At 41.6% G+C, this 25137-nt stretch overlaps 1 long non-coding RNA gene across 1 annotated transcript; it reads right to left on the minus strand.

Moving 5' to 3' along the window:
- Positions 1 to 12531: 12531 nt before the first annotated feature.
- Positions 12532 to 14706, minus strand: LOC146786063 (uncharacterized). The gene is made up of 5 exons (XR_014970548.1): positions 14622 to 14706; positions 14333 to 14492; positions 14129 to 14222; positions 13252 to 13328; positions 12532 to 12987 (listed from the first exon to the last, which is right to left on the minus strand). It is a non-coding gene; the product is annotated as an uncharacterized LOC146786063 (long non-coding RNA).
- Positions 14707 to 25137: the final 10431 nt, after the last annotated feature.

Here is a 25137-nt window from a genome sequence, read left to right on the forward strand (position 1 = left end):
GGGGTTGCAGATCAGTTTCTGGGCTTCCGTGCACCGACACAGGGGTAGAAACTGCAACCTTGACACAACGTATTTAAGGTAAAAAAGCTAAAACATAAAACAAGCACAAAGCCCTTTTCCTTTATGCTCTTATCAGAAAGGAAAAAGACAGTAATTGACTAGCATCGCAATGAATCATATTGACGTCAGTTCGCAAAAATGCGGGGCTTTTGCACTGAGTCATATTTGGGGTAGAAAACTCAGATATGAAGCACGAGCCCAGTGCCGTCCCCCTGCTGTCTGTGATTGACAGGTCCTCCAGTCTATCAGTGACAGCCTCGTGCTCATACACCCTCTCAGCTGGCGATGACAACTAGAGCGGGGTTTGGTGCTGCTCTGTATCGGGTCTCGAGGGGTGGGGCTGACAGGGTGGAGGTGTCAGGGAGAGTGTTAAGACTGACATCAGCAAGGAATTCACTGTTACCTCACAGAGGGGGCGTGGGAGGGGCTCCTGGCACTGACTTAAACAGATTCTGGAGTAACCAAAATTCGTGCTGTTAACTGTACAGACTCAGGAGCGGCCCGTGCAGGTACGAGCGGTGAGGCACGGGATTCGACAGGACAAGGGAAAATTAATTATTTATTTAATTTTCCCTCTGCATCAGCTGTCGAATCCCCCCCCCCCCACCCCCACCCTGCTCCGCCGATCTTACCTCCACAGACCGCTCCTGCTGTACACTTTTAACTATAAAAGTGAATGAATGTATGGGGGTACTTGTGTGTGTGTGTGTCACAGAAAAAAATCCCTCGTGTGAATTATTTCACATAGTTCACAGTGCTAAATTAATTTGCAGGATATTTAGCTTACCTAAACAAATAATAAAGTAAAGTGGATGGTTCACACAGATTGATTTCTTTCTTTCAGTGCTGATAATAAAACCATATTCATAATGACTTTGCTGCTGTCAGTGCATTAATCAGCACATCGGGCAAGCTCACCCTTGGAGGCCCAGCCATGATGCAAGCATTTACAATGAATACACCCTAATGTGTGAAAACAAACATTGTAAATGCAGAACCCTGTCAATAAACAGTTACACTCTCCCACAATTCTTCATATTTTAGTTTTTTTTATATGTCTTGTTAAACCTGCCCTAAAGTATTTTTGTTCTATAAAATGAAAGAGGAGAGGATGTGGCCTAATGGCTAGTGCGGTCCCTCTCAAATCTGGGGACCTGGGGTCGTGTATCAGCAACAACGCACACCATCCTGTGATTCTGGACAAATCACTTAATCTCCCCGTGTCTAACAAAAACAAAATGAATGTCTCCTTGTGTAACGCATCTGGTGCTCATGTAAAGCGCTCTGATATCCAATCCCTTCGGATCAACTTTGCGCTATATAAAACTCTGAAAGAAAAAAAGGACATTTTAAAAGACATTTTTGAAATTCTCTTACAATGTGCTTTGCATTTAAAAGTCGATTTATGATAATACACATTTTTTGCATTTGCATATTAGCAGATTATCCCACCAAAAATACAGATTTCTCAAGCCACTGCAACACATATCTGCAGTCCAAGGCAAACAGTGAATACTAAACCAATCACGAATATTAAAATGAATTAATAAATTATGTAATATAAAAAATACATGCATGTGTAAGATGGTCCTATATTAGCTTTGGTCACATGGTTTATAAATGCCACCAATTCCCTTTGCTGGGAATATATCTCCATATTACTCAGTTACCCATTCTCTATCTATGTATCTATCCAGGGGCACAATTAGACCCGACCTTCAGGGGTAGCTAATGCTTCGGGCAAGTAGTGCGGGTCAAGCATTTCAGGCAATGCAGGAAGAGCTATCTTTATATCCAATAAGAAGTGACAAACTGTGTAGTCTAAATATATTGGACAAACCCAATCTGAATGGGATTGAAAGATTAGGGTCTGTGGTTACCTCTGTTTCTCACTTGGCTGAGTTTTTTGGTGGCGGGCCTGGTTACTGCAGCCATATTGTTAATGGGTGGTGTTTGATCCATTTGCTGCATATGAACATTTTGATTTTTGACATGTTTATTTTCCCGTGATTAGAGATCTTCCTTTATTTGGCCACTTGAAGGCTTGTTCATTTAAGTAGGAGTCAAAGCAGATGGGCTTTCATAGTCAAATATGGTTTGTGTATTCTCTTCATAGCAGTAATAATTGAGATTATAGAAGGAGACTAGGTCCGGTGGAGAGGGAAGGCACGTGTTATAGAAGAAGTAGTTTGAGGGAGACAGGCAATTCTTGTTTTTTAATGGTTTTTAGGAATAAATACCCAAAATGTTCTCTGTATCTTTGATTGATTTTTATTGAGAGCATCAGGATTTAAGACTGGATGTGAAGAAAATACAGCTGACACGTTTCACCCAAAGTGTCCGGCATGCCTAGGGCTTTCTCAAGGCTGATGACCATATATACATGATCCATAATAAACAAAAGGTCATACCCCCAAACAATTCACATAGTGATTAATGATTACAGAAACCACAATATAAGAAGAAAGTATCAACATTGCACACAATAGGAGAAGAAGGAAAAAGAAAAGGAAAAGGAAAAGAGAAGGTAAAAAGGGATGAATGGGTAGGGAAGGAAAATGGGGGTATTACAAGTTCAATTATGGTTTTCAAATGACAATGCTCATCGTATATTAACTCATTGTTATTCAGTCATATAACAATTGCGGAACAAAAAAGGTGTGCCAAGGTCATGTTGTGTTTATCATTTATTAATAATGTAAAGCTCGTTATAGAAATTGAGTAGCAATCCATTCCCAGGAGGGAAAGCAGCTGATAGGGAAATCAGCTTTTAAGAAAGTGTGAGGAAGCTAAATCATGGGGTGAGTAAAAAATGTGACATACTGGTAGAAAGATATTGTGGCGCAGAAAGGTTAAAAGTGAAGAAAGAAAAAGAAAAGGGAAAATCAAGGAAAAAGTAGAAGAAGTAGAACTGTAAGGTGCATTAGTTCTGAATTGAATGGAGTTGATCTGAAGGGATAGATGATGATCTGTCTGATAGAAACGATGCAGTCTGCTTCAGTTCACTTCCTGTTTGTTTTCAAGTCATATAAGATTGGGCTGATGACTAGTACCAAGGCAAAGAAGAGTGCACGTTATAAGGATGCTGTTACCCCAATGCAGATGTTTCTTAAAGCAGATCTTTCTATCTTTTTTTAAAAACTAAAGATGTGTTTGTTTTAGGGAGGGTTTATGTAAGACATTTAGAGTTCCTTTGTGAAGATACTTGTATTCAAGGAGTTATTGGCAGTTGTGTCTGGATCGGCTACAGGGCTATTCCAGAGGACATTGGTCTGCTGGTGATTCTGCTGGCTGCAAGTGTTTACTGCATTGATGAAGTCTTCTGTCGTCAGGAGGTAAAAGGTGATTAAGTGTGGTTGTTTTCTGTTTTTGTACCTGGTGATCTGACCTGTGCTGCTAGGATTGTGGTTGAGCAGTGGGAAGGTAAGGAGGTAATCTGACATTGGAGGGTAAGAAGAAATTCAGGTGTGACTTTCAATCAGCAAGGGTCAGTGATGAGGAGACCTTTGGCTATGTTGCCAAGGAGACAAGATGTCCTAAAGTACTACCACTTCAGGTATTGTGGTTGGATGACCCACTTTCCTTTGATGTCTTCTAGAAGGGTTGTTGTTTGTGACGTTTAGGCCTTCATCAGATTTTCTTTCCTGTGGTATGGCCTCTTGGCCACCGTCAGCGCACCACTTTATGTGTGCATCTTTCTTGTGTGGTTTCATGAGCAATGAGAGAACTATAGTTCCACTGGCCACTACAAATGGCAAACACATTTCTGTCATGGTTGCACTAACTTGGCATTCCAGATCCAACAGGAGTGATGCTAGAGTCCACACAAAACCCACTGATGAACTTATAAAGAATAGGAAAAAGGGAGTGTGACAAGAGGCAGAGAAACAGATGTTGAATATCTTCACCTCATTGTGCTTTCACTCCCAGTAATATACCTAGACTTCCCCAGCAGGGGCAGTACTTTAATATTAAATGTGATTCTAGTGATATATATGGGGAGAGGATGTGGTCTCATAGCTAGGGCGGTCGACCTCGAAGCTGCAGAACCGGGTTCTTGTCTTGGCAGGGACACTCAATATCCTGTGATTCTGGGCAAATCACTTTATCTTCCAGTGCCTAACATAAAATGAATGTGTCCTTCTGCAACCTAACTGGTACTCATGTAAATTGCTCTGATATGTTCAGGTCTAGAATGCGCTACGTAAATCTAAAAATAATATATGTATAAATATACACATACATATATATATGTATATGTATATGTATATAGTCGCCGAAACGCGTCTTGTGTGCTATATACCCGAATAAAATCAGGGTAAATGTTTCCCGCGAGTGCTGTACTGTGCACCTGGCAGCAGAGAGGTATAGAGGATTCACTGTATCCTCCCGTTAATAGATGTAATTGAGTTTGTAATCCTAGGATTCTCAAATACTAAAGTGCAAATCTAAGTCTAAATCTTGTCTCTAATGTTTATACAGAATATATCTCTGAAAACAAGGTCATAGACAACTCTCAATGAAATCACAAAGAATTCCAATCTTCAGCCAACAATATTTCAGCTCAATCAGCTAAGTGTTACAATGGCCTAGAAAGAAATGCTCTGAACCACAATGAATTAATACTCAATGGATCCAAGATTGCTGCCACCATTGCAAGTCTTGAGATATCCCTATGGCACTCTGGGAATTGTAGTTGATTTTGAATCTACTTGCATGTTTCACATTGTGCAGGTGTTGCATCTGCAAAGCCTTGCACAAAGTCACCCCTACACTCAGTGTGTAGTGCTGACCTCCTATTCAGAGGAAGACTCAAACATCATTGAAGTTCGAAGGAGCTCATCTCTGTGCCGGCCCAGCAAACACAAGTGAGGGCCGGTCACGGATTATGCCAGTACCACCCCCCCTCTTGTTTGATGTGAGACATCGCAGCAGATTGCCTCTAGGCCTATATGGATGAGCTCTACAGGAATCTCACAACAAAAGTGTAGCATATATTTTAGAGGTCAGCAGCTATGGTCCCTCCTCAGGGAAGTCCCCTTTCCAATCCACTAAATACTGTAATTGCCTTTTTACCAATTCGGACAGCTAAGATTAAATCTATTTCACACTCATTTCCAGAAGGAGGATTTGGGGGAAGACATGCCTTCACAGATCTATTTATTTTTATCAAAGATACATGATGCTCTGGATCATCACAGACTGTGCTATTTTAACCAAACAATTTCAGGATTCACAATTTATTCAAAAATAAATGGACCCACAAACTTGGGGAATAACTTAGAAGTTTTTTTAAATAAATATTTCATTGCACAGGTCTGAGCATACTGTTTAACATTTGTGTATAATGCTGACCACCAAAAATAGATTTTACTTGCTGCTCTTGTTTTAGTTATTCTAGAAAGTTCAGCTGTCTTAGAGACATGACACAAAATCATAGCATGATGTATTAGTTGCTTTAAAGGTAAACACAAAAAGTTTTACTCAAATAAAATCCATCTTTCCCACCTAGGCATTCTTTTTCTCACAACCAACTTTAAATCTGTGAGTACTTTGCTTATAAAAGCATACATATCAATCAAGGCTGTAGAAGGACTGTTCTGAATTCCAATTGGCGAAATCAATAGACATTCACTAAATGTTATTCTCTTTTTCAGATTGATTAGGTCTAGATAAGGCATCCACATTTCTGTTGAAAGGATCCAGTTTATATTTAATCACAAAGTCATACTTAGAAAAAACACAAAGTGCATCTGAACTCTCTGGGAGGCAGTGCTCTGACAGACCTCTAAATCTGTACATTTCTGTGCACAGTGTAGACCTCTAGTTTATGTTTGGCTCCTAATAAATAATGTCTCCATTCTTCAAAACACTTGTTTATTGTTAGAAACTATTTTTCTGTAATGTACAATTCAACTCTGCTGATGAAAATGTCTGGAAAACGTGGCCATTCGGGGCCTATGTCCAGTTATTACTTTTCTACAACATACAGCTCCTCTTCCACCACATGATAGGAAGAATATATTCCAATAACAAATTGAAGTTCAACACAGGGACAACATTGAGATGTTTCAAATAGGGGCGCAAAATTTCTTTTTCAGAAATCCAAAGTTTGATCAGCTCCTTAAGACCATGTGAAAGTAACTTCCTTATGGAGTTGTTTAGTAAGGGGTCTGTCTATCTCAGATAATTGATGACTATATTTCCTTCTAAAGTTAGCAAAGCTGAAAAAAACTCTGAAGAGACTTTTACAGAAGTAGCGTGAGTCAATCATGGATTGCAGAAAACCTTTTCGGCATCCATCTTAACTCCCTGCGGTCTAGTGATGCTCCCCAAAAATTCTACTGGTGTGGTATGAAATACATACTTGCCAAGTTTGGCAAACAGTTGATAATCTCTTAATCTCTATAATACTACCTCAACAAGTTGCATTTGTGAATCCAAAGACTCAGAGTAAATCAAGATATTATCTAAATATATGTTATAAAATACAACCAGAAATCCTTTATACACTTCAACAATCAAGAAGCGGAAAGCGTGAGTCAATCATGGATTGTTGAAAACCTTCTCGTCTTCAATCTTAACTCCCTGTGGTCTAATGATGTACCCCAAAAATTCTACTGATGTGGTATGAAATACGTACTTGCGTAGTTTGGCAAAAAGTTAATGATCTCTTAATCTCTGTATTACTAATTTAACAAATTGCATATGTGACTCCAAAGACTCAGAGTAAATCAAGATATTATCTACATATACGTTACAAACTACAACCAGAAATCCTTTATGCACTTCAACAATCAAGAAGCAAAAAGCTGCAAGGGTATCATAATGTTTGAAAGGCATTAATTAAGATTCAAACAGGCTGCAGTTAGTACAAAAGTACGTTTTCCATTCACCGCTCCATCAGACTCTGATCAAATGATGTGCTCCCTTGAGACTGAGGTTGGTGAAAATGGTTGCTTGTGTGCTCTGATCCAAAAGAACATATATCAGTGGGAACAGATGCCTGTGTTTTGGTGCTTTTGAGGGCAGTGATATAACTTAGTAAATGTTGATGTGTCTGTTTTAAAATCAGCAATTCACTATCTACAGAAACAACATCATTTTTTGATTAAATAGCTTTTGTATTTGGTTAGGGAAATTTGGAAAACACCAATTGGCAGCATTCCCACTCCAATAAGATAGACGAAAGGCTACTTTAAATTGATCATCAGGAGATGTCATGGGTTTATTTAGGAAATGCAACTGACACCAATTAAGAAATAATGCAAACTTTTTGGGATTGCAAGAAAGCCTCTTGTTGGATGCTAACAGTAGTACACACTGTATTTGTGGGCATAAATGCATGTAAGATTTTGAGAGCCTCACTGGGGGTGGTAATTTACAAGATATAGAGGTCTTAATTTCAGTAGGCAATAGAATCTGACGTCCGTCTTGTTGGGATGTGAATGTCCACAGCATGGTATGGGGTTGTATACTCCAGCCGTGAGTGCCCTGACTGCCTGTGAAACTGTAATCTTGACTGTTATTTTGGCCCTCACCTCAAACTGTGTATAGACATGCCAGGTCCAGAGTAGGCAGGGCGAAATTTCAATTATGCTGGAGTGATCAGAGTGATTTTGGAAATTCTGTGTTACTCTTTGACGCAGAATTACTGATAATAATGCGATTACTCCTGCTTGCATTATTAAGAGTAATGTGGGGGGACATATTTAGGGAGCGCCAGTGGCTCCCCACACAGCTTTATATGTTCTGTTGCATTTAGCGCTATTCTCATAACACAATGTGCATCCATGCATTCGTTTTGGACACAAGGGTGATTTTACACTAAGAAACAAGCGCTAAATGTCTGAAGTAAGTTGGCGGAAAATCCTAACCAAGTGCACATTTAGCCAGCGCAAGCTGCTGCTGGCGCTGCTATTCATGTCCTGCTGCATGTAGCATGATTAGAGAGCTCAACATGCAAAATGCATCCTGCTTCCTTTTTGAACGTAAAGGGCCATTTTGGTGCTGAGAAAAAAGCTCTAAATGCAGAAATACTCTTCTCACATAGTTCTACATTACATTACATTTTTGGGAAATTCTGTGTGACTATGCTACATAGAATTATACGAGTTACACCCATTCCTAGTCAAGAGCCCGTTCTGAGACCTGGTGGGGCACACAAAGTATGCCTTTAAAGTAGTCACTTCGTCACTGCGCCACTGTCCATGCCCCGGGTGTATCATATAATGGGGTGGTGGTCGCGTACTGGGTTTTCTGATTCAATAGTGTGACCAGACCATTTAATTTGTATCAGGGAGAGGCAAACCTTTTGCCACCTTTCATGTAAAGTTCCACTGTAAAATTAAATCTACTTGCATTTCAATGGAATGTGCATACTTGCTTTGAGAGTCAGTCAGAGACCCGCCACTATTGTTTACATGTTGTGGCATATGGGTAGAGAGGCCACACTTTGGTAGAGTCAATTATTTTGACTTTTGCAGATTAAAAAGTTCCTGTGAAGTTTTTCTAACAAAGAGAATACACATCATTGCTAATCTTACCCTGACAATCAGAAAAGGTACAACTCCGTCTCGTCTTTCTGCTTCCACACTAGGCCTGGGCTAAAATTCCGTTCCTCTCGCGGAAATTGCGATGATTTGACATTTTTGCGTTCCGCGGAGAGCGCGAAAATGTCAAAATTTCCGCAATCCGCATTTTACCGGAAATTGTTTGCTTGCTTGCGCTGTACAATAATATATTCTCGCGTGCGCGCGATCGCCTTACCTGAAACCCCGCGTTCGCCGACAAGCTTTCCCGATCCGGTCGCGTTCTCCACGAGATGTTGGATTGCTGATAGCCATTTGCGCTGTTTCGCGACAGTTCGCGCCCGCCGTAACGTCATTCGTCGCGCGATCACGTCTTTCTTCTCGCGATCATGCACCGCGAGACAAGTGAAAACAACATGGCTGCGCCCGCGAACAACCGCATGGGTAAGTTGGCGAGCCGCGACCACGCAGAAAATACCGCGAACGGGCGGGAAAAAAACTTCCGCATCTTCGCGATATTTCCGCGTGTTTGCGGAGATTTTTAACATTTTCGCGATAATTTGCGAAAGTGAATTTCGCAAATTCCACCCACCCCTATTCCACACCCTCCGCCTCCTACGCAAGACCTTCAAATGGATCCCCCTCGAACACAGAAAGGCCATCACTCACGCCCTTGTCACCAGCCGACTCGAGTATGGAAACGCACTCTACACCGGAATAAACACAAACCTCACCCGCAAGCTACAGAACATCCAGAAAGCCGCCGCCAAGACAGTGCCACATCTCCCAGCACCTGCACACACTCCACTGGCTCCCTATTTAGGCTAGAGTCACCTTCAAGATACTCACCCACGCACACAAGGCCCTCCACGACACCGGACCAGCATACCTGAACAGCAGACTCAAATTCCACTCACCCCAAAGGACCCTATCAGCCCAGCTCACCTACGCCATGGTCCTCTGCACCACAAGATCCAGATCGGGAGGCCGCTCCTTCTCCTTCCTCGCGGCCAAGGCATGGAACGACCTTCCGCTCCACCTCAGACAGACAAAATTGCTTCCCATCTTCACAAGAAACCTCAAAACCTGGCTCTTCGACAGACCCCCCTCCTTGATGGACTGGAACCTGCATCCCACCAACCCTAGCGCCTTGAGACCCTCATGGGTGACTAGTAGCGCTTAACAAATGCCTGATTGATTGATTGAAAAGGTACAGCACAGACAGCAGCAGTTCAAGCTTTCTTCATGCACAGAACTTGACTAAAAGCAAATTATTCTGATTGCATTGCCCTGAATTTGATTGCAGAAGATTACTCTAATTTCTTTAACATTTACTGGTTCATAAGAGCTTAATTTAACTGCTTTACTGTTCATTACATTTCAGAAAGATTATCCCACAAATCCAGCAATACATAGTAGAAACTCTGACTTCTCTGCTCCCAAATACAGCACAAAAGCCCCCGTTTGCTTTACCTTGCATTACAGTAATTTAGTAGATTGCCATAATTGGTTCACACTGCATTAAATACAATTAACCTGTATTACATTAAAACAGATTAATCTGTTCAGCAAACGAATATTGTAGTTTCTATGTTGAATAACTACACAAGTACAGCACTGCCAGTAAATTCCCTCACAGCACTGTAGCATTCTGATATATCTGCACACTTAGGGCCAGATTTGTCAGTTTCTCACGCAGCGCAGTGCAGCAGCTACAAATGCTGCGCTGCGTGAGAAGGAGAGAGCAGGAAAGTGCCATATTTACAGAGATATGGCACTCTCCTCCCCGCTTACTAGTGCCGGTGCAGAAATTTGCTGCCTTGCGCCACAGACACACCTTTGCACCATAGTGCAAAGGTGTCTCTGTGAGTCTAAAATAGGTTTTGTACTGAAGGACACCCTTCCAGTACACAAATCTATTCTTAGACTAACTTTAAACATGTTCCCACTTTGTACTGTTCTGTTCAGTGCAAAACACATGCATAGTCGGAAAATAAAGAAGGAAAAAAATAAATTCTCCTTCATAACACCTGTCTGAAATGAGTGCTATTTTCTGATGCTAAACCTTGTCCACTTTTTTATGTAAATAGGGTTTAGCATTAGAAACCTTGGGTGGTTGCATGGGAATGCCCATGCACCACCCATGGTATGCAGTGGCGTAACATAGGCCCCCGTATCCCCAACGGAGTGGGGGGGCCCCAAGCTCCAGGGGGCCCCCTCAGCACAGTACTCTCACATGAGAGCCCCTGATAGAGTCCTGAGGGGTCCCCTTCACGTACCTTGCAGGGGGGCCCCCTCTATTTAATTACATCAGTGATGGTATGCTCCTTTGGCGCTAAGTAATGCAAAGCACCTCTATGCACTGCTTATCATTACTTTCTTTTATATTTTTTTATTTATGTTTATTCAGTTTTCAATAGCATGGTAACATACATGAAGGTGCACATCAAGCAGCATCAATCAGCGAGAAAAACAAACCCCTCCCTCCCCACCCCGCCGGCATATCAGATGTAGTACACAAGTGATTTGGCGAATCCAGAATGAAGCAAACACGTATGAGTGGCAGAGCATGAACACATTCAAGGGGTGGAGACCCAATGCAAGTGAAGCAATGTCCGGGTATAGGGTAGCTCATGATCAATTATATTATTACAGATCAGGATTAGTCAGTAGGTATACAGTTAGTGGGGCCCAGAAGTCCTTTAGGCGCGAAGCCTCAGGTAGCTCCTCCGCGTAGACCTCCAACTGGTCTCTGCAGTAAAGCAGATCGCGGACCCATTTCTTTACAGTAGAGTGGTTTTCGCCCCCCAGCATTGCGCTACAGCTCTTTTAGCTAACAAGGTTGAGACCACAACCAACCGTCGATTGCAGGGCTTTAAACATTGAACATTCCCAAGTAGGTAAATCTCTGGTGTACAGCGCACAGGTTCCAGCACAATATCAGTGAGTACATTCACCACCTTGGACCACAATGCAAATATACCAGCACACAGCCATGCCAGATGCGAAAAATCAGCATCCGCCTGCCCACACCTCATGCAGCCTGCAGTCTCATGCAGTCCAAACCTACAAAGTTGCAGTGGGGTATAATATAATTGGTGCAAGTACTAAAAATGAATTATGCAAAGGTTGCAGTTCGCAGTGAGACGACCTGTTAGCCAGACCCCCCAGGATATAGCGGCATGGATTCGCAAATTTAGCGGCACAAATATGGAAATTTAGCGGCACAAATATGGAAATTTAGCGGCATTTTTGCGGCACTTTATTTTACTCATAATGATTCATTTTCAGCCTTAAATCATTGGAAACTCTTTTAGCAGAGTATTCCACTTTGAATAGGGAACCTGGAATATGGAACAGAGGAAGCAGCCCACAGGTGAAGGCTGTTATCCTTTGGAAATGCAATTCTCCATTTGCTTTAGTATAGCAGTTATCACACCTTTTGACACATTGCGGGACCGGTGTTTTTCAATCTGCAGATTATGCAGATGGTGGATTTTGTGGCAAATTCATAACTATGCGAAATTCGCAGCGGCCGCACAGTCGCATAATTCCAGTGGCACTGACTATAAGTCCCAGAATTCAATTGTAAAAAAACCTGGAACTGGAGCATCACACATGGACCTGGGAAACCTGACAGGATTAATGGTGGCAAACTAGCTAATTTACTGTGCAAGCTATGTTTTTGTCAATAACTCTTGCTCTTTCTCATTGCCTTTGGTCCCTTCACCCTTTAATCTTTCTCACGTTTTGATGTTGTTTTCCCTTGTAGCTTACTATTGTAACCCTGCCATTGTTTCCATTCGCTTTGTCTTCCACAGGTGTTTATTTCATGATATGATTCAATATCCTAATGAAAAACAAGACTTCCTACACTATACCACTTAAATTGAAGGCAATATGTCCATGCAATAAAGTAATACCCACAGTCAACGGTATATAAAACTATATTATTTCATTTATTAGTTCATTTTATCATTTTTTTATCATTTTTTTCAACCACCTCAAGATACATATACATAAACAATTTTCATACTGTGTTGTAATACATATAATATGGTTCACATCAAACTATTGAAGCACAATTTATGATTAATTGTACAACCATGACATAAATAGGAAAACATATATACCACATATATGACACACAATTAAAGACAGTAAATCTGCAACTCAAGAAAACAACAATATATAGACAATTAAAATCATAGGTTGTATAGTTTAAACATAGGACCAACGCCTACGCGCGTTTCGGAGCTCAAAAAATGATCTTTACAGGCTCCTTCTTCAGGGCTAGTTACAGTGGTCTTTCAGAGGAGAAACAGGCTTCAAGGCCTAGTTTGATGTCCAGCACTCATACATTAGAGTTAAACATTAAATTTTGACAGCCGTTGGTCTGTGGGTATAAAAAAATCACAATAAGTGATTAAGAATATTATTTAGCTTTCTTTAAATTTATTAGAGCTAAAATGGAGCAGGAGCTATAGAATGAGTAAAAGAATAAAGACCTCTATGTACACCCGTGATAGAACAAACACCCAAAAACAGGAGTTTATGTGAATAAATGCCATTATAGTTCCAAACAGCCTAGGCACAAAAGAATAAAATATCGAAGAAAAGAAAACTTCAGAGGGAGTAATAGGTTTTAGTGACAACATACTTGCCAATGACCGATTCTTATACAAGGGGATACCAGTGACGAAGTTTCCTAAATCTTTAGTTTTAGTATTTGAGGAACTACAATGAGAAGGAAAGAATAACTATGGTTAAATCTGAAAACATAATGGGGTACCAAATGTTACTAAGCAGAACTCACGAGGCTAGTATGAATAACAGAACAACTAAGGTTGAGATTTTCCTTCTATACTAAAGGCAGTTTACGGTAGTATCTATGCAGCGTATAAGAAAGGATCTATATACAATGAGCCTCTAGCAGAAGTGGCTAGGTTATCAGTCCTGAATGATGCCAATATCATCTCTCACGATAGGACATTATGGTTTGTTCAGTGGGCTGTACGGCTAATGATCAGTAGGATTTAAGGAAGAACTAAGGAATATCTTGTAACTTCCTACAGCGTCTCTTAATATTTGAGCTAATGTTATATCTTAAGACTTAATTCAATATTGTCAAGCGAGCATGCAATGATATCCAGAAAATTCAGCCATGGAGGTCACATGACAAACCATCACCTAAATAATGCACCAAGTAATGGCTAATTTAAATGCCTCGATGTATTTGGAGAAAACTCAATGTGTATCTCGCTATGTCCACTCGCTAGCCTAGATGTAGCAAAGGAGAACACGTAAAGAGAATATAGGCGGTACATTGGAGACCTATCAGGGAATAGAATTAAGTGCGATGTGCACACCTGAAAAAACAAGGTGGTCTCATAGTGTGGTAGAATACTGAATTTGAATTAAAAACCAAAAAAATATACAGAATTCGGTTTTTATCAGTATGATGGAGAAACGAAACCTTGGGAAATATATGCACGAATTGCTAACCTAAGTTGTATAATGGAAGGCAAACGAATTACCTGTTCTCCTTATTAATTCAGTCTTGCGGAAGGCTGAATACTCTCAAACGTGAATCCGGTATGTTGCGTAAATATTCACACTCGAAGGGGCAATCTATAATAGAATTACGAGAAGATTGCATATAATACTGAAATAGATGGCAACGTTGACATTTCTTTAAAAAACAACCAAAGGGGCTGAAACTAGCTTGTAACGGTTCTTACCGAGCAATTAGGCAAAGGCTTGTCAAAGATTCCAAGGTAATCGTTCTAAATCAGGAGTGAGTGGAGCCTGGCATTACTCTTATTGGGTGAACCAGGGAATGATGAGAGCGCGAATCAGATGCTGAGCGTAAAATTTTTTTTTAACGCTCATAGAATTAATCTGCAATGAAATTGCATATAGTTTAAAGATCAAATGCTAGGCGTAAATATTAACGCTCGTACGAGCAATCTACAATGAAATTGCATGTAGTATAAAGGTGATGCTAAAAAAGCAGCGTATTAATCTTACCGGTCAGTTCAGCAAAGATTTATGAAGGATTCCATGGTTTGCGCTCTTCGGAATAAATGTGTGGAACCTGGCGTTTCCCTTATAAGGAGAGCCCGGAAGTGATGATCTAATCATGGGCACTGAAATAGGACTACACATGAGACGGAAAAACAACCTAACAATATATTCTCCATTCAAAATGCAAGCCATAAGGTCGTTAGTAGCGGCGGACATCTTGGAAGTGAAATGAGGCTCTCTAACTATACCTGAGACAACACATAACGATTTTGCCTCATTAATGAATTTATACCAGTAATAAATTTAAAGTTGAGGGACAAAAGTTACTCGATCCAGGAACTAATGAAGTCTTAGGATGGACACTAAAATGAGACTGCAAATGAAGCAGGAGCGCAACCTTAAAATGTATTCTCCCATCGGAATGCAGACCCAAAAAAAATTGGTAGTCACGGCGGGCATCATAGGGGAAGGAATTTAACCCCTCCGTGAAGAGTTCCTAACATTTACCTTAGTCGGCGCATAAAAATTAAGCCTCATGGATGAATTTTAACCAGTTGTTGATTTATATAATTGGGGCACGGATTGGGTGACAAAGGTATGGTTAGAGGTCCCAGGTGTGCTATAAGGTCTAACATTACAGAGGTGTGTATTTAGCCCACCTTTCTAGATGCGGTCAAAAAAGGTGACTATAATCACCAGCTAGTATTTGATGCATTAGCCAATTAGGCAGTTCATCCTGTGTGTTTCCTTAGACCAGATAAAGTAGAGGAATAAATATTCTCCCCTCTGTTCACAATAAGTGGGACCAAAAATAATGTTATATAATCGCGTTTTCCCAAGGGAGATGTTCGTTAAGGCCTTTTTCTTGTGTCTTGAGGACATATATCCAAAAAACTTCCCTTTTGCGCCTAATAGCATCCACATTGAGGCTGTTGGGGGGATGTACATGTTCCAAAATTAGCCACCTGAGTTCTGAGATACTGTGATGTTTCTCAGTCCAATGGGCCACCAGAGGGGCTCCTTCACGTTTGTTAAGTATTGCTGACTTGTGTTCACTAAAACGTATGCGAAATTCTCTGCTAGTTTCTCCAACATATCCTTTGTCACAAGGACAAAGGATAAGATAGACAACATGTCGAGTGCGACAATTAGTCATGTCTTTAAATGTGAATGTCTGTTTGTCCCAGATCAATTCATCAGTCACCATGGCAAACTGGCATGCGTGGCAACTCCCACATTTGTGAGTACCACTGATTGGTTTAGTTCCAGTGATAGATTTTTGTACAAATGGATTGGTAGTGGGTATTTTAGATTTAACCAAAGAGTTCCTTAAGTTTTTGTTACGTCTGAATGCAAAAATAGGCCTCGGGAAGCTCTTTCTAGTATGGTCCGTATTGAGAATATTCCATTCTTTGTTGATAATTTGTCTGATTTTATGATCAATGTTGGAATGAGGAGTGACGCAGACCAATTTCTCATCAGTTTTAGGTTCTTTAGGTTGCAATAGTACAGTTCTATCATGATATTTTGCTATTTTGTAAGCATCTTTAATGAGTTTAGGGGGATACCCTCTGCTTGCAAACTTTTGTTTGAGTTCCTCTGCATGTATATCATAATTAGATATAGTAGTGCAGTTCCTGCGTAGCCGTAAAAATTGGCTAAAATGGATGTTGTCCTTTTGGCTGCGGGGATGAAAGCTGGAGTACTGGAGTAGAGTGTTTTTAGCAGTAGGCTTAGTATACAGACTAACTTCAATTTTAGCATCAATAATTTGTATCCAAATATCTAGGAATTCTATTTTGGACTTACTTATATTTGGGCTAAATTTGAGGTGGACATCGCAAAGGTTGATCCACGCCATGAATTCGTGCAGTTGTTCTTCCGAACCTCTCCAGATAAAAAAGGTATCATCAATAAAGCGATACCAGCTTTTGATGTTTTCGCTGAATGGAGCTATTTCATTGAAAATAAACCTATTTTCAAATTCTCCCATGTATATGTTCGCTACATTGGGTGCACAGGCTGCGCCCATACTAACTCCAAGTATCTGTTTAAAGATTTGTCCGTTAAATTCAAAGTAATTTTCTTTTAGAACAATAGCTAGGCATTCCAGCAGGAATAACCGATCAACCGTGGTGTTGTTATTCTCAAGAGTGTGTTTGACTGCTTCTAGTGCCCCTAGCTGTGGAATGTTGGTGTATAAAGCTTCGATGTCCATAGACACTAGAAAGTCTGTATAGATGTTAAACTGCATGCCTTCAATTTCCCTGATGAGGTGTCCCGTGTCTTTTATGTACCCTCGGAGATTGGATACCAGCGGACCAAAATGCAAATATACCAGCACACAGCCATGCCAGATGCGAAAAATCAGCATCCGCCTGCCCACACCTCATGCAGCCTGCAGTCTCATGCAGTCCAAACCTACAAAGTTGCAGTGGGGTATAATATAATTGGTGCAAGTACTAAAAATGAATTATGCAAAGGTTGCAGTTCGCAGTGAGACGACCTGTTAGCCAGACCCCCCAGGATATAGCGGCATGGATTCGCAAATTTAGCGGCACAAATATGGAAATTTAGCGGCACAAATATGGAAATTTAGCGGCATTTTTGCGGCACTTTATTTTACTCATAATGATTCATTTTCAGCCTTAAATCATTGGAAACTCTTTTAGCAGAGTATTCCACTTTGAATAGGGAACCTGGAATATGGAACAGAGGAAGCAGCCCACAGGTGAAAGCTGTTATCCTTTGGAAATGCAATTCTCCATTTGCTTTAGTATAGCAGTTATCACACCTTTTGACACATTGCGGGACCGGTGTTTTTCAATCTGCAGATTATGCAGATGGTGGATTTAGTGGCAAATTCATAACTATGCGAAATTCGCAGCGGCCGCACAGTCACATAATTCCAGTGGCACTGACTATAAGTCCCAGAATTCAATTGTAAAAAAACCTGGAACTGGAGCATCACACATGGACCTGGGAAACCTGACAGGATTGATGGTGGCAAACTAGCTAATTTACTGTGCAAGCTATGTTTTTGTCAATAACTCTTGCTCTTTCTCATTGCCTTTGTTCCCTTCACCCTTTAATCTTTCTCACGTTTTGATGTTGTTTTCCCTTGTAGCTTACTATTGTAACCCTGCCATTGTTTTCATTCGCTTTGTCTTCCACACGTGTTTATTTCATGATATGATTCAATATCCTACATCAAATAATTACGTTTGCTTTCAACGTGTATATGCAATCAATTGTCTTTTATTGTACGTTTTAATATTTGCATTAAAAGCGCTTTTCTGCCCGTTTCTACTCGTGCAACAGTGATCCGCTGCAGTATTTAAGAAGTGTGTGGTAATTTATAGACTGCTTTGAGTTTGGCATCCCCTTGAATCATGTATCCCGTAACTCAGCCCGAGAAGAGATCTGTTGCTTCTGTCTGCCGCTGCTCGTGCGAAGTTTCGTTTCGTTTCCGGAAAGACCAGAAGATACACGATTCCGAGGGGATACCCGATATGACATAACACCGGCAGACGTCAATGACCCCTTTGAAAACAGGACAGAGAAAACGTCTCCAAGTTTCACCTCGAGCTCACGACTGAAAAGTATACTTAGGCTCTGCCCTGCAAGCATCTTCCGAAGCGCGCGACTTTGCCGAGAATCACTCGGCCTTTGTTTGCATCACGAGTATGTCACCTCCTGCGACCCACCCCCTCCTTCACCCCCCCTTGCTGCTCCCTAGCACTAACTGAGGTTTCCAACAGGGGAGTAGGCCCTTTCTAAGAGCTAACATTAAAAATAGAAATACTTTTCGCAGGCACTTTTGTAAAAATTGCGGCATTTTTACAAAAGTGCCGATTTCGCGGGCACTTTTGTAAAAATCGCGGCATTTTTACAAAAGTGCCGATTTCGCGGCAAGCCGCGAAATCGCAAAATCGCGAAATCCTGGAGGGTCTGGTTAGCGCACAGCAAGACTTCCATTGCTCGAGCGTGAGCGTAGATCCCAGAGCGGCGCTCCATCTGAGATAAGAGGGGTGTTCCCCCAGCTCCCGCACTTTTCATTACTTTCAAGTGATTTTCCAGCGTAAACCTTGTTTTATTCTGTAAAGTAGATTGATAACTAAAAGATTTAGTGCCATTTGGTGTCATTTTTGTGACACAAACATGGGGTTAAATCTTAGCAAATAGACCCATTAGTACTCTGAAAATAGCGAGCATGTGCTGGGAAAACAGAGCAGTTAGGCAATCAGAGAAGTCAGACAAGTAAGAAGTCAGAAACTCCAGCTCTAGTCACGTCGTGCCTACCAGACAGTGCAAGATGTATGGTTGCAAAAACATATTGCAGCCTGACCATTGTTTGCCATTAGCATACATGCCAACCCTCCCAATTCAGGCGGGAGACTACCAATTTCAAGGCTAGTCTCCCACCTCCTAATTCCTGTATGCAAAAACTCGATTCTTCGATGAGCTGCTGCCAACAGGGACTGGCCTTGTGTGACTCTGAGTATGCACTGCCAGCAGCCTCCTCCCGCATGCCAGTACACAACATTTTTGTCACACTCTCTCTGCCTGCTATAGCGCTTTCTCCGCGCTCCTTACAGGTAAGAAACATTTTTATTTTTGCTTTTCTGATATCCAATTTTATAACACCACACTTGCAAGTCCCATAAATGACAATAGACCCGATAAGTGCCGCGACTCAATAGCTTCGGGGGAAATACATGTTGGCATGTATGCATTGGTTGCCGTGACTGCCACTCTCATTTGCCTGATTCTGATTCGTGTCCCAGATTGTCAACTTTGTGTTTGCCCTCCCATGAAGAATAGCCGCCTCACCCTATCTTTGAATGGCTGGTTACTATTCTTCAACTGCATGATCTTGAAGAACCACTTTTTTACGCAATCCATGAGAGATCATGTGGTATACAGCTGTCTCCCGGTGAGCTGCCCCTCCTCTCAATGTTGCACTCTCTCACCCATTTACTTCGCTCCCTACTATCTGCACTCGGGTTTTGCTCTCTCTACTCTGTGTGCTTATTTCTATCTGCAGTACATGTTGCTCTCTTTCACTTGTGTTGCTTCTTTGTGGTTTTGCCATCCACCATGTTGCTTCTGCACCTGCCTACAGTGTTGCTTCTTTGCCACCTTGCTTCCAGAACTCAGTCATCATTTAAAAAAAAGAAAATGTAAGTGATTTCATGCTGCATATTCTCCTTTTTTTCCTGCACTTTTCAATCCGTCTCAGATTGGTAAATAGAAACAAAAACAGAAAACATCCACATCATTTTGTAGGCGCACAGATGACTGTTAAATGCATGCGCGCGCCTACAAAATGACTAGTCCTGGGCGGTGAGCTCCGTTCCATTTGTGGAGTTTGCGGAGTTTTCCGCACTCCGCGGAGCATGCAAAGTTTTTGCCTCGCTCGTGCTCGTCAACGGCAAGTTGTCAAGTGTGAGCAAGGAAAATCTACTTCCCTGAGAGATTTCTCAGCGCAGGTAGCATGATTTCTCAACACGTGCAGACGCGGATGGTCACGACTTTTCGCATTGAGAAACCTTCTGTTCACCTTGAGAAAGTTGCCACTCAAGTAGAAAATCTACTCGAGCGGATGAAAAGAAGCAGCACTGCAGTAGCTGATTTTACAGCCCCGGACAAACACCCAGCACTGAAAATAAACACGAACGGCCTGACCAAACGTACTCTGCTGCTTGCGGATCTCCATGTAGCACCGCAGAGTGTTTTGGTCACTTTGCTGTGTTCTGTGTAGCGGAATTCTGCGGACTCTGCCCTGGCCTAAAAATGACACAGTTGCCATCTCATCATATTTTTTTTTAATGCCATGCTGCACAACAGCCACAATTCTGTACAGCATAGCTAAAACATTATGACAAAGCCAATAGATCTAATAGGTGAGACCACTTACGATTGCCAATTCTTATTTTATGTCTGCTTATTTCCTCTCTATAGGACATGAAGAGCTCCCATTCAGTGTGTGCCTAATTTTCTGTCTGTATGTCTGTCTGTCCATGAGTATCCTCTGTAACAAATACTTGGAAAAAAGCAATACTAATTAAAAGGAAAAGACAATTTTTCAATACTAATTAAAAGGAAAAGACAATTTTTGAACAAGTCATTTTTCATTTATCCGTGACTCAACATTATTTTCCAAGGTAGTTAATGGAAATGCAATTCTGCACAAACAGTCAAAATAAGCATCCATGGCGAATATTAATTATATGCAACACTTTCATAGTTATTGTTGCTTATACCCGAGAGGAAGAGATGTGTTCCACAATTGATAAATAGCAATTAGTCAACTACAGTGGCAGGGTTGGGGTCTTGGTTGCAGGGTCATCTTTAAGCCAACTATGAAGATTAGCTGCAGGATACTGGGTCAAACATAATGATGTCTACTAGTGTGGCAATGCATTACCTTTCCCTGAGGTAGACGTTTGCAAGGATTGACTTTGTCTTCAGTATACATTTTAGCAACAGTAACTGTTTCTTCAAAGCCAGACAAAGAACTGTGATCATCAGCCTGTGAAGCATTGATGTGTGTACTTCAGTTATTTGTTCACAAGTCTGTTTTTTCACAGCCAAAACAGTGCTCTACTAGTCCACAAGACAGCTAATGGTTGTCACAGCAATGTTAGTTTGAAAGTAGAACCAAGAAAGGGTTCACAGTTGCTTTGGTTAGAACATCAATGTTCAAAGAAGCTTCCTGTTCCTACCTTGGTGTTGTTCAGACCCAACAGTGTTTTGCACAAGGACAAGCATCTGTGTTGGGAATGCAGTGATATTACAATCCTCAGAGTTCTGGTTAACTGTAGTGGGGTCCTTCTTGCATCCCTAGCAACAGATTGCAGGATTGCTGGTCCTCCAAGATGTAGGCACAAGTGGCTGGCATCTCCCAGGATGTCGGTCCGGCAGGTGAAAGGGGCAGAGTAAGACCAGAAGGCCTGCACGAGGACTTCTTCCCCCACTGAATCCCTCAATAATTGGCTGTGATTGTTGGACCTTTATACTCGCCAGCATGTTCTCATGAAACTTCACGGTGCATGCAAGATTTTGCGATCCATTGAATTTTTAATCAAAAGCCACAAGAGTCGCAAGCACCGCAGACCAGAACCTGGTAAAAGTATATAAGAACTTGCAGTGAGCCCCAACTAACAGCACAATCTAAGTGAGAGCCGAAGGGAGGAGATATATAGCCTTGGAAAGAAGTGGGAGCGTGCACTACATACGTTGGCGGTAGCCCAGGTACTACTGGAATCCTGACCCGGACCAATGGGGGAGGCATGGGAGATGGTTAGTCATCATAAGATTCAGATAGGAGAAGCTGGGCTTGGAGAGTGGTCCTGAACACATAGAGTGACACTATAGCTCAAAGATCAGTAAGAAGCGACTTCCATTGGCGGAGTCCCAGTAGAAGAAATGTGTGGAATGTTGATGCAGTGCAGGACGATTGGGATACACTAGGAGATTTTGATTGGCAGGGAGCATTGGTTGTGATTAGGGACACAGTTTGTAATGGGGAGAAGGTTTAATTGATAGCTTTTCACACTGAGATCTGCAATTTGAAGAAATTCCTCTTTGAGGTAGAAATATGTCTAAGAAGGTTGTAGAGAGACCTTGTGTTGAAATATTGGACTCTTTCTTCTGAAGAGAATTGTCCGAGTGAGTGACCCGCCACTAAATTAAGTTTCCATAGAAGGATGGTGGTCGAAAGCCTTGGCTGAATAGACAGGGATATTAGGTTGGTTCTTGCATAAATTCAGAACTTGATTCTGAGCTTCCATAGGATCTACAAAGTATATCATCACTTTTTGAACATTGAAAAGCATGTAATAGGATCTGGCAGATGTTGCTGGGATTAAGGTTTCAAAGGAAAGGGGAAGGGAGGTAGCTTTAGGGGTGACAGGAAAACAAATTATCTATGCCTAGGACCCATGAGAAAGACAGGGGAATAGCTGACATTATTGCAGCAGGGGCAATAACAAAGGCATCTATGTCTTTGAGGGTCACTGCAACCCAATTGCTCCACTCTTTTTATTGCAACTGGGAACATATTCTTGTTTGTGGTACATCCTACGACAACCTTGCTAAGACACTACTCTGCAAGAGGTGTCATAGAGGGAAAATTAAATGGACTCAAAGCTATGAATTGGGAACCAAACCAGTAGGAGAGTTTCTGCTGTGTTCCTTGAGAAGGAGAACAAGTTGTCCAAAAGATAAGAAAAGAACCACTCTAGGGTGAATCAGTAGCATTAAAGGTGAAGAAGGTTGACAGCAATGTGTTGTGACTAACACCATCAATTGTTTCAGAGAGTTTAGCAAGCATGAGGCTAAATAAAAGTTTAGCAACATAACAGCACAGTTTAAGTGGGGTGAAGAGGTTGAAACCCCGGTTGAAACCTTACGCAGACTATGTGGTGAGAAAGAGAGTGAGGAGGTTGAATAGAAGATGTTCATATATTTTTGAGAAGTGGAACTGTGACCTTGGAATATAGAGAGGTAGGAGAGATCTACAGTGGCTTTTAGGATGGTTTGACTGGCTGCAGAGTTAAAGCACTATGGATTATCCCCTGAGTGGAACAAAGGATGTCAGACAGGACATGGCAAGGGAGCTGAAGGTCATGACCTTAATGCTTTGTAGACTGAAAGTTTGAACTAGGGATATAATGACTTAGCATATTTCAAAATAGGCTTTGGATCAGCAGGAGCTGCAGAAGAGAAAGTAGGGAGGTGGTCAGAGTGGGAATGGCAAGGTGAGGCATATGAAGGGAAGGTAGAGCTGTGAAGAGGGTAACAGCAGGGTTTCTAATGACTGTGGCTTTAGGTTAGAAGTTGAAGTAATAATGTGTGGGGTGGGTGAAAGGATGGTTTTAATATGAGGGCAAATTATTGCAGCATGTGAAAGCAAAGAAAAGAAGGGCGCAGAAATTCACAGTCAGTTTAAGCTGTATGCAGGTTTGTGGTGAATAAGTCAGACTCCTTTGGCAACTTCAAGATTAGGGGTGGGCAGAGCTCACAGAGTTTCACTCTACAGAATTACACAGAGTTACATAAAAACTTTGCGAGATTCCGTGGAGCTCCGCAAGCGTCTGAAATTTGGCACGTTGCGCTGCTCACGCAGATTTTTAGCGTGGCATCCTGCTCTGTGATGCAAAATCAGCGCAAATTTACCATGCGGCGTGCCAGAGGGTACTGCTGATTTTTTACTCAAGCGGCAGTTTTCTCAACGCGAACAGTCACTTCTGCAATGAGGCAATCTCGCCAGGAGGCATTCTGGTGGTCGAAAATCACTGTAGGGGAATGCAAATTCTCACTTGCCAACTTAACGTTGGTGAGCCGTGTGTGAGAAAAACTCCACCACCAGTGCTTGGAGGATGTTTGCCCTAACTTTTCGATACCTGCATAGTGTGGAGCAGGCAAAACTCTGCCAGATTAGCGCAATTTTCTGCTCATTCTATTCTGGATGCTCGGTCATATGGATTGTGTGCCACCTTTTAAGGGTTGCATCATATCTGCTGTCAGTGACAAGATCATTCGAGTTTTCACTGGCTGGTGGTTGGGACAGCAGGTTTACGATATCAAGAATCAAAGACAGGTCTTTTGGATTGTAATGAAAAAAACATAAACCATCTCCAATCTAAACCATCATGAGGAGGGATATTTTAAGTGCTTTTCAACTTTAAAAAGCAACACAATAGGCGGACATTTATAGCAGCTGTGAGGGACTGCCCTCCTCTTTGGAGGATATTGTAAAATAATGCAGCATAACATAGTAAAGAACAACATATAGCACAAAATAACACATCACAACATAACTGAACCTATGTTATGGGGATCAGCTCAAGGCGATCCTTTGATTTAGTCGTGTCCGATCCTCTGCCTCCTGGTACTTCAAGCCCAAGCATATAATGGGTAAAACTAAACATACCAGTAGCAAAATGTAACATGCTGGCGGATAAAAGGCCAAGGCGGCATAAAGCTGGCCAATTGAGAGTGATGGGTATGTTAAAGACCATCTACCACCCTACAACAATAACACATCTTTAGTTTGGGTGCCTGACACGCTTGTGCCAGTTTCCATCTTTCCCCATACTTTGCTTTACGCCAGTATCTAGAGTGTCTGAAAATAAGCCACCAGTTTCAAAATTCAGTGAAACTGTGCTTCCTTTGTATGCTTAAATGGGTCATTTATATCCAAGCCTTGTTGATAAAATGGGGAGATCATTCATGAACACAAATTACACTCCACTTGTATCAACAAGACCAGTCACCACCCTCGGTCAAGTGGCAGCACTTTTACAGTGGGACTCCTGTGTACAAATAATACTGAGGGGCAGATTTACAAGCCCCTTGCGCCACTTTTGCGTCACTTTTCCCATGTTAAAATGACGCAAAAGTGGCGCAAGGGGCCTGTAAATCTGCCCCTGAGTGCTTGTGTTACTTGTCATTGTTTTCCAACTATGTGTAAGAAATCTGCAAATAACGCCCTCAGCTGCCACAGCATTAT

The sequence above is a fragment of the Triturus cristatus genome, chromosome 11 (assembly GCF_964204655.1).
Source record: "Triturus cristatus chromosome 11, aTriCri1.1, whole genome shotgun sequence".
NCBI classification, from domain to species: domain Eukaryota; kingdom Metazoa; phylum Chordata; class Amphibia; order Caudata; family Salamandridae; genus Triturus; species Triturus cristatus.